At 56.0% G+C, this 17072-nt stretch overlaps 1 protein-coding gene across 1 annotated transcript in view; it reads left to right on the top strand.

The window, feature by feature from the left end:
• LGR6 (leucine rich repeat containing G protein-coupled receptor 6) overlaps positions 1 to 17072 on the top strand; it is a 98361-nt gene that overhangs the window by 31881 nt on the left and 49408 nt on the right. The gene's annotated exons all lie outside the window — the stretch shown is intronic.

Here is a 17072-nt window from a genome sequence, read left to right as displayed (position 1 = left end):
CATCGCCATATGTCATGTGTACGTGCGCGTGTGTATCTCGGGGCAGGAAGGTACCCAGACCCTGTGGAGGACTGTGGGGATGGGACCTCCCTGGGTGGGGCCCCCGGGGCCGCCGTCCTGGGATGTCTGGCCTTCTGCCGCGGAGCCTGGGTGGGCATTGGAGGCTGCCGCCCTAGAAAAGCGTCAGGAAGGGACTGTCTCCCCCAGCTCGCCTGCTCCGACCCCGGGGCTTTGGTGGCGGGGGAGCGTTCAAACTCAGACACACGTCTCCCGGCGTCCCAGACTCACTGGCCCCGGGTGACCCGTCCAGCCCTCCATGGAATGCTGCAGTTCCTGTCCTGTCCACTAGGGGCGTCGTGGTTCCAGGGCAGAAGCAGAAGCAGGGGGGATGGGTGAGGGACCAGCCGCCGTGGTCCTCTGGGCAGGAGCTGGGTGCACACCGCGGGGCCTGGAATGCAGTAGGGGCCTAATGCATGCCGCCTGAACCAACTGAATTTTCAGGTACATCTACGTCTGATGGGAGAGGACATAGGTAGTTGGGAGGAATCAAAGCTGGGGGAAACTGAGGCAGGCTGAACGTGCGGTGTCAAGACAAAGGCCTTGGTGTCCTGGCCTGTGGGTCCTGCAGTGGTCCCTGCCCTGTCCTCCCCTCCCCAGGACCCACCGTGCACAGAGGGCCGGCCGAGGGGGCCGGGTCACAACCCCCAGGCTAGTCTCCTCCCTCTCTGCCCAGACACCCCACTCTCCCCAGCTGCCCGTTGGCCCCGCTCCCCCATCCTCCCCCTCCCCCCATTTCCCCCTCCATCCCTGCACGTGCTGGGCCTCTGGCCCCGTCACCTCCTCTCCCTCCATTCAGGCCACAGCTGAACAGGGCAGGCGGCCGGGTGTGCCCCTCGAGGCCACGGTCAAGGGTCAAAAGCTAGGAGGGCCCGTGCTGCGCCCCAGCCCCCCACAGGGCAGACTATTGCTGGGGCGCCCACTGAATAGGGGCAGCCAGAAATGGGGGGTCGGGGGAGAGCGGGACATTTCATCCAGAGCCTCAAAGAGGTTTCCATGGGGGAAGAGACTTCCACTGGACGTCTTCACACTTACTTTGAGGTTAATGTTTCCGCTGTGACTTGCGTCTTCTGCCTGCTTGGGGACCCTGAGGGTCTTGTCTTTTACACACTTGGGCCGCACAGGCACTTCCTGCACTTTCTGAGACACGGAGGCCCTGCGGCCCAGGATTCAGGCTTTATGCTTACGGCCCTGGGGAGCCATCAGAGGACCTCCAGCCGGAGTCTGCATCGTTGCAGATCACCCTGGCGGCAGTCAAGGAGGACAGCCTGGAGACGGGGAGCCGGTGCCGGGCTCCTACACCAAGGGAACGTGACGGGGCCGGAGGAGAGGTGGGGGCAGTGGCTAAAGGAGCAGCGGACTGGCTCTGGGAGTATCAAGAAGCCTGGTTGTCAGGGCTCTGGGCTCAGACTGCCTGGGTTCAAGTCTCAGCTCCTTCGTTTACTCCCTGTAAGGCCTGCAGCTTCCTGGCCTGTGTGCTTCTCCTGTTTCAGTAAAAGGGTCTGTGTGCCTCGATAGGACACAGAGGGGCTACTACCACCACTGTCACTCCTGGGGACGGTGGTGTTGGCTGGACGCGGGCGCCCAGGGAGAGGAAGAGTCGCATTGACCGCCAGCTCTCTGGCCTGGACACCTGGGTGGACAGAGAGGCCGGTCACTGAGAGCCTGGCCCGCGGTGGGGACTTAGTGAGAACGTGTTGAACGAGTGGTGAGTCGTGAACCCCAGGGGATGAGCCGGGGAGGGCACAGGGCAAGGGGGACGCCGAGGCTCCTTTGGACATGTTGGGTTTGCGGTACCTGCCGGAGGGGTGACCAGGCCTCTGGTATAAGATGGAGCGCGGGTCACTCTGCCTGCAGGACATCGGAGTGTGCACGTGCCTCTGTGTGTGTGCGCGCGTGCGTGCGCGTGTGCTGGGGAGAAGGGGGGCGTCACCCTACCTGAAGGTTCTGTTTGGTGGGTGTTCCATCAGAGTGAGACGCTGTCCACCTGACTCAGGCCCCTCCACCCAGGAGGGCTCAGGAGCAGCAGGCCCAGTCTGCCGGGCTGAGCGGAGAGGGGGGAATGGCCTCCGTCGAGCGCCCCGCGAGCCGGCGCCACACCCACGTGATCCGATTCCGTCCTCACGCGCCCCTGTGACGGTGGCCGTCTCTGCCATCAGATGAGGGAACAGAGGCTCCGAGCGGGTCAGGGCCTCCCGCGGTCAGAGCTGGCACTGGGGGCGGCAGGTCCACAGCAGCCAGGCCCCTGGGGCTCAGGTCCCCGGGAAGGCTGTTCCTCGCCTCCCCTGGGCAAACTCCCACGGATGTTCCTGGAACGTCCATGGAGGTTCCGTCCCGTGGTCCACGGGACAGGAAGCGGGTTTGGGTGGGGGGAGCGGGCGGGGGATGGGCCCAGGCGCGCAGCCCGACGTGGCGCCCAGGCTCTTTGGCCCCCCATTACCCCCCCATCCCCTGCATACACTTGCTTCCTCCCCGACCGGTGTGGGAGGGCGAGGGTGGCCGTGCCAGACGCGTCACTCCAGGCTTGAGCCACGGCCAAGAGAAACCACGGCAGCCAGAGGAGCCTGGGGGAAAAGAGAAACTGGGTGGGGGTGAGGCAGGGCCGGGGGTGGCAGGGGAGTCCCTGAAAGAGCAGAGAACAGCCCAGAAAGACCTCAGGCCTGGGCCGGGTGGGGCCCGAGAGGCATCAGGAAGGCCCCATGGCAGGACTAAATTAGGGGAGAAAACAGAAAACAGCCCCGTCCTGGACACGCCGGGGGGGAGCACGTCACCACAAGGGCAGCCCCATGACACCGCCGCTCTCTGCCGGGCCGGGGAAGCGAGTCCAGGGCGGTGCGGACTCTAGCCCGAAACCCCCGTCAGAACCAGCGCAGCCGCCATCTGAAACACACCAGGGCCTGTGCTGGGGGAGGGAGGGGGAGGGGGCGGGGAGGGTGCCCCTGCCCGAGTCACCTGTGACGGCCGCATGCTTGGTCTCTGGGGGCTGGCGCAGTGGGTGGTCCCTCTGCAAACATGCCTGTCTCCTGGGGACCTGCCTGTGGGGCGAGGAGGAAAGTGGCCCAGCCATGCCACCCAGCGCACAGGCTCTTGGAGGACAGGGATCGCAGGTCTCCCTGGGGGGCTTCTGAGCAGACCCCCCTTGTTCCATATCTCTGACCCTCCTCTGAGGGACAGCTGTCCCCCAGACGAATGATGACCAGCACTTACGGCCCCTTCCGTGTGTGAGCCGCTGGTACTCACACCTCACTTCACCTTGCGGCTCTGGGATGGTTAGACCGCTAACCTCGTCACCCCATGTCACAGATGAGCAAACTGAGGCACAGCTGGTGCAGGGACTCGGTGGAAGTGACACAGTACGTAGCAGAGCCGGGGTCAAAGCTCAGGCAGCCTAGCCCAGGGTCCACGCGCACGCCGTGACACTCAGCCACCCCGCAGGGCCATGCTGAGGGCACTGAGTGGGCAGATGATGAGCCCTGGGCAGTGGGCCATCGGGGGCTCTGGGACCATGGTGTCTCCAGTGCATCTCCTCCCAGGGCTGGCCTTGGAGCGTGTGCCCCGCTGGAGGATGCCCACGGACGCTGATTTGGCCTGCGTCTGTCTGCACCCTGGGATTCTGGGGTTGGGTGAGGTCGGGTTGGGCTGATGTAACAAAGTGCCATAGATGGGTGGCTCAGGAGTTTATTTAAATGAACAACAGGAGTTTATTTCTAACAGCTGGAGGCTGGCAGGCTGAGATCGGGGCCCGTGGTGGAGCTCTGGTGAGTGAGGGCCTCTTCCGAGCTGCAGACGGTGCCCTCGCGTTGGGGGAGCAGAGATGGGCAGAAGCCTTCTCCTGGTTCGTGAGGGCTCTAATCCCTCCCAAATGCCTCGCCTCCTAATTCCATCGTATGGAAGAGGGTCAGGTCTTCAGCATACGAATTTCAGGGGACACAAACATTCGGTCCATGACACGTGGACGGTGTTGGTTGCCAGGGGAGCCCAGGCTGCTGACACTCTGGCATGGGCACGGATCCCTAGAGACCCCTGGTGCTGATCAGACCCCAGACGCTCCTCAGGAGAGGCCGTGAGGCTGCTTGTGCCCGATAAGCCTCGACTCATGGAGAGCTTGAGCACCCTGGCGCCAGGAAGAGCGCCGAGCCAGCCACGCGAGGAGCAGCACGCGCACTGCAGCCCGCTGACCCACAGGGCCTGGGGGAGCCTGGCTGCGGCTTCCCACTGGCGCAGAGGCGGAGCCGGCTGTGCGTGGGAGGCGGCCCCTCGGGGGAGCATCTCCTCAGGCCTCTGAGCGCCGGGGGAAGGAGGAGGGCATCACGGGGACAAGGACCGTGTCTTCAGGGCAGGGGCCCAGGCAGAGGACGGCTCACACCGCCTGGAGGGACCGTGTCGCACAGTGGTTCTCCGGGCGGGGTCCCTGGGCACCGGCGCCAGCACCTCCTGGGAACCTGTCAGACGTGGCCTCCCAGGCCCCGCCCGCACCTGCTGAATCAGAACCTCTGCAGGTGCGGCCCGCAATCGCGTTTCCACGAGCCCCCCACCCCAGTGGATTCTGATGCCCGCGGAAGAGTAAGAGCCAGTTATGGACGAAAGGGACCCCCCCAAACCCCCTGGACGGCTTAAAATAACAGACTCGGACGCTTGCACGGTCTGGAGGCCGCAGGCCAAGGTGAAGGTGTCAGCAGGGCGGGTCCTCCTCAGAGCCGCCTCCCATGGCTGTCGGCTGCCAGCGTTCCTCGTGGCCACATCACCCGTCCTCACGCGGCCCCCTCCTCTCTGCTCGTGTCTCTCACAGGACACTTGCCACTGGGTTTAGGGCCACCCCAATAATCCAGGTGATCTCACCTTGAGACCCTTAACTTAGTTACACCTGCAAAGACTCTTCCAAATACGGTTCTTCCATCCACAAGTTCTGGGAGTTAGGATGACAGTGCACCTTCTTGGGAGGCACCACCCAGCCCAGCCAGGGGTGTGAGGGGGACAGAGGGCCGGTGAGGGTCCCGCGGAGAGTGGCAGGGTGATAGGTGGGCGTTGAGTCAGAAGGAGACCAGAGGCTCGGCCAGGGTGGCGGTCCATGAGTCAGTCGGGCAGGGGGGTGGCGTGTGCCCCGCACGGGCCGGCACCAGCGGGAGGTGGGACGTGGCCCTGGAGGTCTGGGCGGCTGTGGCCATGGCGATGCCCGGTCTGCCATGGACGAGCCCCCGAGCTGCCCCGAGCTCTCGGGTGATCCAGTGGGTATGGTCAGCGCCGCCCAACTTGCCTGCCGGCCAGAGAAAGCCCGAAGCCCGGCCATGCTGTGGGGCCCACCGAGGGGTCCCCAGGGACCACGAGGTGGCAGATGGCCTCCCTGGCACGGCTATTTCGGGCCCCATGATTATATGCTACTGTATTTGGATCTCCCCAAGGTTCCGGGAGTTGATTACTACATGCGTCTGGGGCAGAGGCTGCTTCGAGGTGGGTGGGTGGGCGGGCATGCGGGCAGCCCCCTGCGTGTGATGACGGTCTCAACACGGGTGATTTGGCTCCCGGAGAACTAGGAGAGTGTCCGCGTGGGCTGGGCCCTGGAATCCTGTGAGGGTTCTTTCAGCCATAAATGCTGGTCTGGGAGAGAGTTGGCCCAAGCTGGGCCACCAAGGAGCAGCGTGGTTCCTCGGCCCTTGTGGGTCTCCTCAGCCCCGTGGAGCTCCTACAGGCCTAGGCCTGAGAGACCTGGGAGAGGCAGGGACACCCAGGGTGGGGGTGGGAGCTGGCCACTCAGACTGAGATGAGGTGCACATGGGCCCCGGGCAGAGCCAAGAAGTGGGGTAACCCCCCTCCCCCATGGGGAGATGACAGAGGCAAGGTTCCTCCCTCCTGCATTAGTGCCTCTTCCTGAGCAGCTGACGCCAGTGTGGAGATCTGGCCTGGGTTCTGGGTACATCTGGAGGGAAGAGGAGATCCAGTCCCTGGTGTTCATCCATCCATCCATTTATCCATCTTCCCTTCCTCCCTCCCTCCATCCACCCATCCATCCATCATCCATCCATCCATCCATCCAACCAACCATCCATGCATCTGTCCACCCACCATCCGTCCATCCATCCACCCATCCACCCATCCATCCGTCCATCCATCCATCCATCCTTCCATCCATCTATTCACTTGCTTATTCAATCCTTGCCGAGTGCCTGAAATGCCTGAGCTCAATAGTAAAATGAGGACCCTGCCTTTCAGCAGCTCGAGCTTTGGCGTGGGAATATCGCACACCTAGACCCCCATCCCTACCCCTCCTCACCCATACACCATGGACTTAAGCTTCCGAGACAGAAAAGTGAGGGCAGGTGAATGTGATGGAAAGTCGGTGTAGAAAAGCGAAGCAGAGCTGGTGGACATGATGAAGACCAGGTGAACCCCAGTGTATGTAATGAGAATCACACTTGTGGTTCAGGCTTGTTGAACGCCCGCTGTGGTACCAGGATCTAGGCTAATGCTCAGCAGACGTCACCTCATTCACTCCTGGTGACAGATCTCTGGGGGACGTCCCATGATCCCCATTTTACAGATGAGGAATGCAGGTTCAGGGTGTTGATCACAGAACTGGTAAACAGTGTGTCTGCTGGGAGCTCACAGCCTCGTTTCAGAATTCTACCCCACTGCAGCCTTAGAGCCCAGAGGGAGGTGAGGGGTGGCCAGATCCCAGCCAGGAGAGGTGGGGACGGCATCTGTGTGCCGGCCGCCAGCCTTCCGCTGGCTGCACCCCTCCCCCGCTCCCCGACCGTGCGGCCGTCCATCTGTCCGTCCGTCCAGGGAGAGAAGACTGGTCAGGGGCTGGGAAGGGGCGATCTTTTTTGAGAGTCTGTGAGTAATCGTCCACCTGTTCCTGGCCTTTGGCGCCCAGGTGGTGGCCAGCCGCTCGCCGGCGTGTGGGAGTCTGCACGCCAGCCGGAAAAGGCCACAGGTGCCCGGGCTCCTGCTCGGGCCGCCGCAGAGGCCGCAGGGTGGAGGCTGCCCGCCCAGGCGCAGGGCCTCAGAGTACCAGGCGGAGGCGGCGGGTCACCGGGTCCAGGCAGGGGAGGGGACTCGCCCGGCGTCACCAGCGAGATGGGGGCAGGCCGGCAGATGCTTTTTCGCTCCTTTCTGAAAGGGGACCATCATTTTACGAGCCGCTGTGACCTCTCTGGCCAGATGGCTCTAAGATCAGTGGTTCTGGAATGTGGCCCCCCCGGGACTCTGGCCAAAGTGGCGGCCCCCCCTCCCTGGCCGCAACACCTGTGTTTGGACTTGCAGCCAACTCCTCCTTCCGCCTGCCCCGAGATAAAACCGTCCCGTTCTGGCGGGACCTGGTCTGGAGGACTCTGTGGACCCTCGGGAGGGGTCTGGGTGGTGGGGAGGGGCGGGAGGGCCGCGGTGTCTCCAGCTGAGTGAGTCTCAAGGGGCCCTGGCAGCCCTGGAGAGGACAGCCCCTCACAGAGCCCTGTCTCCCCGAGAGAAGGGGCAGGTCTGGCCCCCGGCTCCTCCCACGCCCGCCCTCCGGAGACTTCTTCAGGGTTACCCCCCCCAACGATGCCCCGCGCGGGGAACGCAGCACTTGTCTGGGGCTGGAAGTGACCTTGGCCCATCCCTCTCCTCGGAGCCGAGGCACCGCAGTTTGGGCCAAGACCGGGAGGAGAGGCGGAGAGAGGGTGGGAGCAGAGGGAGGGGAAGCGGGAAGGGGCTTGCTCTGAGCATCTCCAGGTGACGGCACCACCCCAGTGCCTCAGTGGGCTGCAGGGCTCTGGGCTCTGGTGCCATCTCGGAGGCTCTGCTCCAAGGCCCCTCCAGCCACCACTCCCCCTTCACAGCGCACACGCTGTTCCGTTTGTCACCTCCGGCTGGCCTCTGCGGCTCCCGGTCCCGCACAGTGGTTCTCACCAAGGTCCAGACCTTCCCTAAGCCCAGCAGGCTCTTCCCAGCCCTTGTCTCACGGGGTCTCAGCTCCCTCTACCTGACTGGCCTCTCCTCAGTCTTCTCTGCAGGCCCCCAGCCCGTGCCACCCTATCGATGTCAGACTCCTGGGGGCTCTTTCCTCGTCCCTCTCGAGTCCACGCCTGCAGCCTGGGCTGCTGCGGGGGCTGCCGGTGGAGCCTCGCGTGGGTGGCCAAGCCGGCCTCGAGCTGAACACCCCCGACGCCCCTCCTGAGGGCGTTCCAGCCCCAGCCTCTGTGTCGTCACTTACTTTCCTGATCCACGACTTGGCGGCCGCCCTGACCCTCCCATCACTGCCCGCCATCGCCCCTGCCCGGGGTGCAGCAGCCTCCCAGCCGGTCCCCCGCTTCGTCCTGGACTCATCCCGATCTTCCCCACTCTGAGTCCGACGGACCTTAAAACACAAACCTGATCGTGTCACACGCACACACACCCCGCTTAAAATCCCCGTGGCTCCCGACACCCTGAGGACAAAGCTCCTTGCTGAGCTGCACGGCGTGCCACCTGCGCCACCCTGCCACCGCCGGCAGACCCACTGAGCACGTGCGTCCTGCTCCCCTGCCCAGGCCTCGGGGTGGCCCTGCTGCCCGCAGGAAGCCTTTTCTGCCCCGACGATCACTCCCGCAGGGCCCCGCCACCCCGCAGTGCCAGAGCGTCCCGCTCGCCTGCTGTCATCCTCTTACTTCCCTTCTCCGTCCCCTCTGAGTTTGATGAGGGCGGACACTGTCCCTCCTGTCACTCAGGATTCCCCGCTGCTGGTACCGTGCCTGGCCCATGCGGGCGCTCAGGCATCTTTGCTTATAAACGTATGAACAAACGGATGCAGAAGGGGGCAGAGAGGTGAGGCAGCCCGGCCAGGGATGAACAGGGGTAAGAACGGGAGCTGGAATTTAGACTCGGGTGTGTCTGCTTCTTAAGTGGACCGTCTTTCTGCCAACACTTGCTGCTCCCGCCTTCCTCTGGAAGCTTCCTCAGAACACCCAGGAATTTGAGGAAGGAGGACGTCCTGGGGTCCTTCCTGCCCTCCACTGTCCCTGTCGGGGGAGGCGGAGGACAGGCCAAGCTTGGAAGGGAGTCAGGGAATGACAGCAGCCGAGGGCTGGAGCCAGCAGAGCACGGTCGCGGCCTGGCGTGGACGCTGCCGCGGGCCCTGGCCGTGTGCTGTCAGGATCTGCACGTTAGTGCATGGATCTGCCCAAATAAAACAGAGGTGGGAAATAAACTTGTTATTTTTTTTAAAAAGCCACGCAATGCCTTCCAAAGCCAAGAATGACATTACTTAGGATTACCTGCCACTTAGGGGTGGTCCCTGCCCCTGTGGGCAATGGGGGCCTTACTCTGTGAAGCGGCTGGGCCAGGAGGGTCATAATTTCCGGAGCTCGGGGTGGGGCAGGGGTGGGAATGAAGAGTCGGTGTCTGGATGCGATGCATCTCAGCCGGGAGCCAGGAGGCTGGACCCCCCACTCCCAGTCCCCTTCCTTCCTGCTCCTCAGCTGGGGCTGCAGGCCTCCTCAGGGAGCCCCCAGGCCTTCTAGGCCGCCGCAGGTGCCTCTGCCCCAGCCCCAGCCCCAGCCCCAGGCCCAGCGTGCTCCTCTGGCCCTGTTAACCGGCCCCTCAGCTGCACATCTACTAACCTGGGCCTGCAGTAAAACCCTCCCTCCAAACATCTGGAGTGGGGGGAAACGGAGGGGGAGAGCATGTCTGGGGGCCGGGGGTGGCGGTGCTGGAGCCAGCTGTCTCCCCGATTCTTAGTCCTGCTGCTTGCTGGGGCGGAATGGGTCGGAGGGGCCAGGTGAGGGTGGGCCCAAGGCTCCCCCAGGTCATTGGATGGCACCACTTTCATAATATTGCTCCTCTGATCAGAAACCACAGACCTCAGGGCCAGCAGGACAAGTCTTCCTATGAGTTACACCTGCTTTCATGTCGGTGTGCCTATACCTGCCCTCGACCCGCTCCAGCCAGGTCACTTACCCTGTCGTGTCCCTAGCTCCCTGAACCTGTCCTCTCCTACCTCCAAGCCTTGGCTGGAGCTGTTTCTCAGGCTAGGATGCTTTTCCTCTTCCTTTCTGCCAAGATTTGCCTCTCTACTGCTTGAATCTATGCAACACACCTCCTCCAGGAAGTCCTCCTAGACTGATTCCATCTGACTCTGAGCCTGCTGAGTACACTGAGTACCAGAACCAGGCATCCTCAGTTCTCACAACCAGGACGGCAGGAGGGGAGGCCCTGGCCCCCCTGGCCCGAGCAGAGCAGAGCAGGAAGGATCCAGGCAGAGCTCTCTTGTCTTTGCTGGTGCTGACCTGGTGCCTGCCAGCTGCTACTGGCTGCCGGGGCTGGAGGAGAACATAATCAGAATTCAGATCGGTGGGGAGGGCAGGATGTGGGTACAGACATACTAAATACCCTTTAGGTATTATCTACAGATCTGTTTCAGAGTGGGGGGCAGGGCGGCGCGTGGTGGGGATGGGATGCTAAGTGATGACCTTCTGGCAAGTCTGGAGAGTTCTGAGAAAGGTTGGTCCATGCCGACCCAGGCAGACAGGACCCTTCTTGGCCCATCTCTCCCTGGTGAGACCTGACCGGTGTCCTGGATCTGACTGCCCCAGCCACTTGGAGCCTGGGAGTCAGAGGGAGAAGGGAAGTGAGGCTCGGGGGGCATGGCCAGTGGCCACTCATGTTCCCCTCGGCCAGGCCTCACGTATCTGCCGACCCTGGGTGGACGGCGTGTGGGCTTGGGCTGGGCTGGGGGCTCCCAGAGGCTCTGTCTCCTTTCAGCTGCGAGGGGTGTGTGTGATTCTGGGGTCTTTCTCTGAAATCGCTGCTGCTTGTCTTTGGAAGCCAGTTCCACCTCTTTCTAGGTGAAGGTTGTCTGCACATCCTGAGCTGTGGTTCTGTAAGCTGCGAACTGGGGATGATAAAGTGACAGCCCTGAAGCTTCCTGTGATGCTCTGTGTCCTGCCGGGAGGGTCCCAAGTACACGCGCAGGGCGTTGCTGTGATGAGGCTTATTATTAGACCGACCCATGGGGCCGGCAGACTCCACGTGAGGGACCCTGAGACCGTGGGGGCTGGAGCGGTGGGCCTTCACCCCCGTCAGGCTTTGCTGCAGAACCAGGTGGGGTCCTCCTGAGGGGCCGGTCGCCGCTGTGCGGAGGGAGTGTGAGGCCCTCACCGCTTTCCCTCCATGGCAGTCAGCACGCGCACCGGGCCGGTCAGACACCAGCTTCAGCGAGTGACCGTCAGGTGGAGGTTAGGACATGGTCACAGCAGGTCCGTGCAGGCACGAGCGTCCAAGCTGGGGTTCGAATCTGAGCTCATCTGAAGTGCAGGTCCTTCCACTCTTCTGCATAGGTGAGGAGTTTGATGGCTAGTTTCTTCTCTTTTTTTCTCTCCTTTTCCATAGATTTACTTTTAAAGGGCAAAACACCTGGGGAGTTTAAATACCAATGTGTTCTCATGTCCAGACGCTCCCAGGACCATCTGTCCTCTCTCAGTGGAGAAGAGGTCTGGTACTTTGTTCGTGTACGTCTTTCTTATCTGCGGTGTGATCTGCAATTTCTTGTGGACGTGTTAACTTTTCCACATCCGTATCAGGCCTTGCAAACCCAAATTCATCCTCTGCGGCCACGATAATCTCCAGTTGGTCCAAACTAAGGTCTTCATAAAATGGGAACTGGGAGCTTTTCCGCGTCAATCTTGTCATAGTTTCCAGACAACACGGTCTTTGGTTTGGTCCAAAGTGAAAGGGGGCATCGCTGGGCTGGCAGCGTAACCGTGAATCTACCTGGAGCCAAGAGCAAGGGCCCGAAGGACACACTGTCATCGAACATAAAATGCCTCGAAATAAATGCCCAAAGCTTTTAGGGCTTTAGAGAACCCCCGGCATCTGAGTCTAACTGTGGCCGTTAGGATACACTGAGTCACAGAGCTGCTGCTCTCGGGGGCCTGGCAGCCGGCTTCTGAGATGAGCAGGAGCTTCATGATGCCAGGGTCCCTCCTGGCTGGAGGAGCAGCAAAGCCCCACAAGGAGAAGCGCCCGAGCTGGGCTTCAAAGGTAGGATGAAAGGTGAGCAGCGGAGAGAAAGGACGGCCCTGCTGGGAGGGGAGCAGGCTGAGCAGAGAAGTGGCTGTGAACTGGGGGGCTGGGGGCAATGCTGGACCTGGAGAAGGCAGCCTTGGTGCAGGCCTGGCTGGCAGCCTGGAGGAGGCCGCTCTGCAGCGAGGGCCGGCCCTTCCATGAGGCCAGTGAGGAGGCCGTGGGGGGCAGAGCCTGGACCACAGCAATGGCCCCAGAGAGGGGGCCCCAGGGAATGAGGCTTCTCCTGCTCACCCCCAATCCTCCCCTCCCCGAGCCCTGCCCCACACAGGCGCCATCCCCAGCCGAGCGCAACAGAGCCTGGGACTTAATTATACACTGACACAGTTTGTTTTTAAAAAACATGTTTGTTTTCGTTCTGACTCATTGTAGAGAATTTAGAAAATACGGAAAATAAAAAGAAAATAGAAATCACCCACAATTCTACCACCCAGACGCGATGCTTGTTAACTTGTCTGCATTTCTCTCTGAAACCACATACCCTCACAAACACACGCATCCTTCATGATGTGTTAAATATTTACAAATTGTGTTGGGGCCTGGTTTATTGTTCCTTTGAGACTGTACTAAGATAGCACTGGGGTAATTGTTTTAGCTTTAAGTACTTTTAAAATTTGAGATATAATTCACAGCATAAGATTCACCCTTTAAAAGTAGACAGTTGAGTGTTCTTAGCATGTTTACAAACTTGTGCAGCCATTAGCACTCTCTAATTCCAGCACATTCTCATCTCCCCAAAAGAAAACCCATCCCCGTGAGCTGCCACTCCCCATCTTCGCCCCCCACACCCCAGCCCCTGAGACCTCTAATCTACTTTCTCTCTCTCTGCATTTGCCTATTCTGGACATTTCCTATAAATGGAATCGTACAAAACCTAGCTTTTTGTGTCTGGCTTCTTTCGCTTAGCACGTTGTCAAGAGTCACCCATGTGTGTATTCGTGGATCTATCAGTACTTCATTCCTTTTGATGGCTGAATAATATTCCATTGTGTGGATAGACCACGATCTGTTTACCTGTTACCAGTTGGTAGATGTTAGGTTGTTTTCACTTTTTGGTTTTTGTGAATAATGCTGCTGTGAACATTTGTGTGGATGTGTTTTCAGTTTTCTCGGGTGTATAACCAGGAGTGAAATTGCTGGGTCACATGGTAACTCTATGGACAACTGTTTGAAGACCTGCCAAACTATCTTCCAAGGTGGCTGCAGCATCTCACCTTCCCACCAGCAATGTCTCTATGTCCGTGTCCACACTTGGTACTGTCTTTGTAATTATAGTCTCCTCGTGGGTGTGAAGTGGTGTCTCGTGGTGGTTTTGATTTACACATCCTAGTGACTAATGGTGTTGAGCATCTTCTCATGTGCTTACTGGCCATTTGTTCATCTTGTTTGGAGAAACCTCTGTTCTGATCCTTTGCCTATTTTAAAACTGGATTGTCTTTTTCTATTGTTGATTTGTAACAGTTCTTTAAATATTCCAGTTACAAGTCCCTTACCGGATGTATGATTTGCAAATATTTTCTCCCATTCTGAGTCTTGTCTTTTCATTTTCTTGATATTCCTTTAAAGAACAAAAGTTTTTAATTTTGATGAAGTCCAATTTATCTGTGTTTTCTTTCTTCTTCATTCTTTTGTTGTTTTGTTTAAGAAACTATTGCCTAATCCAAGGTCAGGAAGATTTATAGCTACGTTTTCCTCTAAGAGTTTTATAGTTTTGGGTCTTTGATCTGTTTTGAGTCCATTTTTGTATAAGGTGTGAGATAGAGGTCCAATTTCATTCTTTTGTATGCAGATGGAGAGTTCAACAAACCATTTCATCACCCCAAAGGCTGTTTTTTGAAAAGACTGTTCTTTCACCCATTGAATTGTCTTAGCATCCTTGTTTGTAATCAATTTTCCATAAATGTATGAATGTATTTCTGGATTCTCAGTTCTATTCAGTTGACCTATACATCTATCCTTATAGACCATCCAGTTTTTTTTTTTTTAATTAATTAATTTATTTATTTGGTTGCACCGGGTCTTAGTTGCGGCAGGCGTGCTCCTTGGTTCCGGCATGCGTGTGAGATCTAGTTCCCTGACCAGGGATTGAACCCGGGCCCCTGGAGCTCGGAGTCTTAACCACTACGCCACCAGGGAAGTCCCTACACCGTTCAGTGCTGATGACTGCAGTTTTGTAGTAAGTTTTGAAATCAGGAAGTGTGAGTCATCCAACTTTGTTTTTCTGTTTCATGATTGTTTTGACTATTCTGTCTCCCTTGCATTTCCATATGGATTTTTAGGATTTGCTTGGCAACTTCTGCAAAAAAAAAAAAGGGGGGCACTGGGAGTTTTGATAACGGTTGTGTTGAATCTATAGATCAGTTTGGGGAGTGTTGCTATTTTAACAGTCCATGAATATGTCTTTCCATTTATTTAGATATTCTTCAATTTCTTTCAACAATGTTTTATGGTTTTCAAAGTATAGACTTTGTACTTTTTGTTAAATTTATTCCTATTTGCGTTGATGTTATTGTAAATTGAATTGTTTTCTTTTTTTATTGAAATATAGTTGATTTACAATGTTGTATTAGTTTCTTGTGTACAGCAAATGATTGTTATACATATATATGCATATATATATTCTTCTTCATAATAGGTTATTACAAGGTATTGAATATAGTTTCCTGTGCTATACAGTAGGTCCTTATTGTTTATCTATTTTATATATAGTAGTGTGTATATGTTAATCCCAAACACCTAATTTATTCCCCTCCCTTTCCCCTTTGGGAACCATAAGTTAGTTTTCTATGTCTGTGAGTCTGTTTCTGTTTTGTAAATAAGTTCATTTGTATCATATTTTAGATTCCACATATAAGTGATATCATATGATATTTGTCTCTGACTTACTTCACTTAGTATGATAATCTCTAGGTCCATCCATGTTGCTGCAAATGGCATTGTTTCATTCTTTTTTATGGCTGAGTAGTATTCCATTGTGTATATATACCACATGTTCTTTATCCATTCATCTGTTGATGGACATCTAGGTTGCTTCCGTGTCCTGGCTATTGTGAATAGTGCTGCTGTGAACATAGGGGTGCATGTAGCTTTTCGAATTAGGGTTTTGTCCAGGTATATGCCCAGGAGTGGGATTGCTGGATCATATGGTAGTTCTATTTTTAGTTTTTTGAGGAACCTCCATACTGTTCTCCACAGTGGCTGCACCAATTTACATTCCCACCAACAGTGTAGGAGGGCTCCCTTTTCTCCACACCCTCTCCAGCATTTATTGTTTGTAGACATTTTAATGATGGCCATTCTGACCGGTGTGAGGTGATACGTCATTGTAGTTTTGATTTGCATTTCTCTAATACAGGGGTCCCCGACCCCCAGGGCCACGGACCAGTACCGGTCTGTGACCTGTTAGGAACTGGACCGCACAGCAGGAGGTGAGCGGTGGGCGAGTGAGTGAAGCTTCATCTGCCGCTCCCTATCGCTCCCCATCGCTCATATTACCACCTGGACCATCCCCCCATCTGTGGAAAAGTTGTCTTCCGTGAAACTGGTCCCTGGTGCCAAAAATGTTGGGAACCGCTGCTCTAATAATTAGCGATGTTGAGCATCTTTTCATGTCCTGTTGGCCATCTGTATGTCTTCTTTGGAGAAATGTCTGCCCAGTTTTTGATTGGGTTGTTTGTTTGTTTTGTTATGGAGTTGTATGAGCTCTTTGTATATTCTGGAATTTAAGCCCTTGTCGACTGCATCATTTGCAAATGTTTTCTCCCAGTCTGTAAATTGCCCTTTTGATTTGTTTATGGTTTCCTTCACTGTGCAAAAGCTTGTGCGTTTGATTAGGTCCCGTTTGTTTATTTTTGCTTTTATTTCAATTATCTTGGGAGATTGGCCTAAGAAAACATTGGTCCGGTGTATGTCAGAGAATGTTTTGCCTGTCTTCTCTTCTAGGAGTGTTATGGTGTCATGTCTTATATTTAAGTCTTTAAGCCATTTTGAGTTTATTTTTGTGTATGGTGTGAGGGAGAGTTCTAACTTCACTGATTTACATGCGGCTGTCCAGCTTTCCCAACACCACTTGCTAAAGATGAATTGTTTTCTCAATTTCACTTTTGGATTGGTCATTGCAAGTGTGTAGAAGTACAGCTGATTTTTGTGTATTGATCTTGAATCCTGCAATCTTGCTGTACTTATTTATAAGCTCAAATAGTTGTTTAATTAGGTATTTTAATGTTTGGGGTTTTGTTTTGATTTTTCTTTTTTGGTATTTTAATGTTTGATAAGGAAAGTTCCAGTCCATTTTTCTGTTATATTTTGCTCATCTATTTGTTTTATAACATGGCCTTTAGTTTTATTTTATGAGGCTACACCTAACTCCGGCCCAAAAAATCCCATTCAGTACATTTTCTGATCCCTTACATATTTGAGAATATATTTTTGTGGACTTCACATATAAATGTCAAAATAACTGGATATAAGATTCATGGATCATTATGTATTTTTCTCAGAATCCTGTCGATGTAGCTCAAGTTTTCCCCTGGCATGTGGTGTGCCAGAAAATTCGGAGGTTGCCCTCATCATTTTTTCCTTAGAGAAGAGCATGTGTCTTCCTTATGAATGCTTGTGGAAGTTTTTCCCTTTATCTTTACAATTTAAAGTTTAGCCAGCATGTGTCTGGGTATGAATCACTTTTCCTTCAGTTTGCCTGGAACACAATAAACATTTATAAAATACATTTTTTTCAGCTTCAAAGAATTTTTAAAAATTATAGCTGTGTTGTGCTTCTGCTTCGTGCGTTGTGGGTTAATCTTCTGAATACCTGCAGTGCTCAAGCTCAGATTGAATTCTCTCTCCCGCCCGTCTGATCTCTGCATTCATGACTTTGGTCTCGTTGTTCTGACCTGTGTTGTGACGTCAGGGGCAGCGTCCCATCCTGTTCTCACGGCCGATTGACTCTCTGCGGTGCTGGCTCCGCTCGCTCTCACCTGGGA

This window comes from Balaenoptera borealis (assembly GCF_965194805.1).
Source record: "Balaenoptera borealis genome assembly, chromosome: 1".
Taxonomy (NCBI): domain Eukaryota; kingdom Metazoa; phylum Chordata; class Mammalia; order Artiodactyla; family Balaenopteridae; genus Balaenoptera; species Balaenoptera borealis.
The sequence above is the reverse complement of the archived record's forward strand: the minus strand, read 5'-3'. Positions and strand labels throughout refer to the sequence as shown.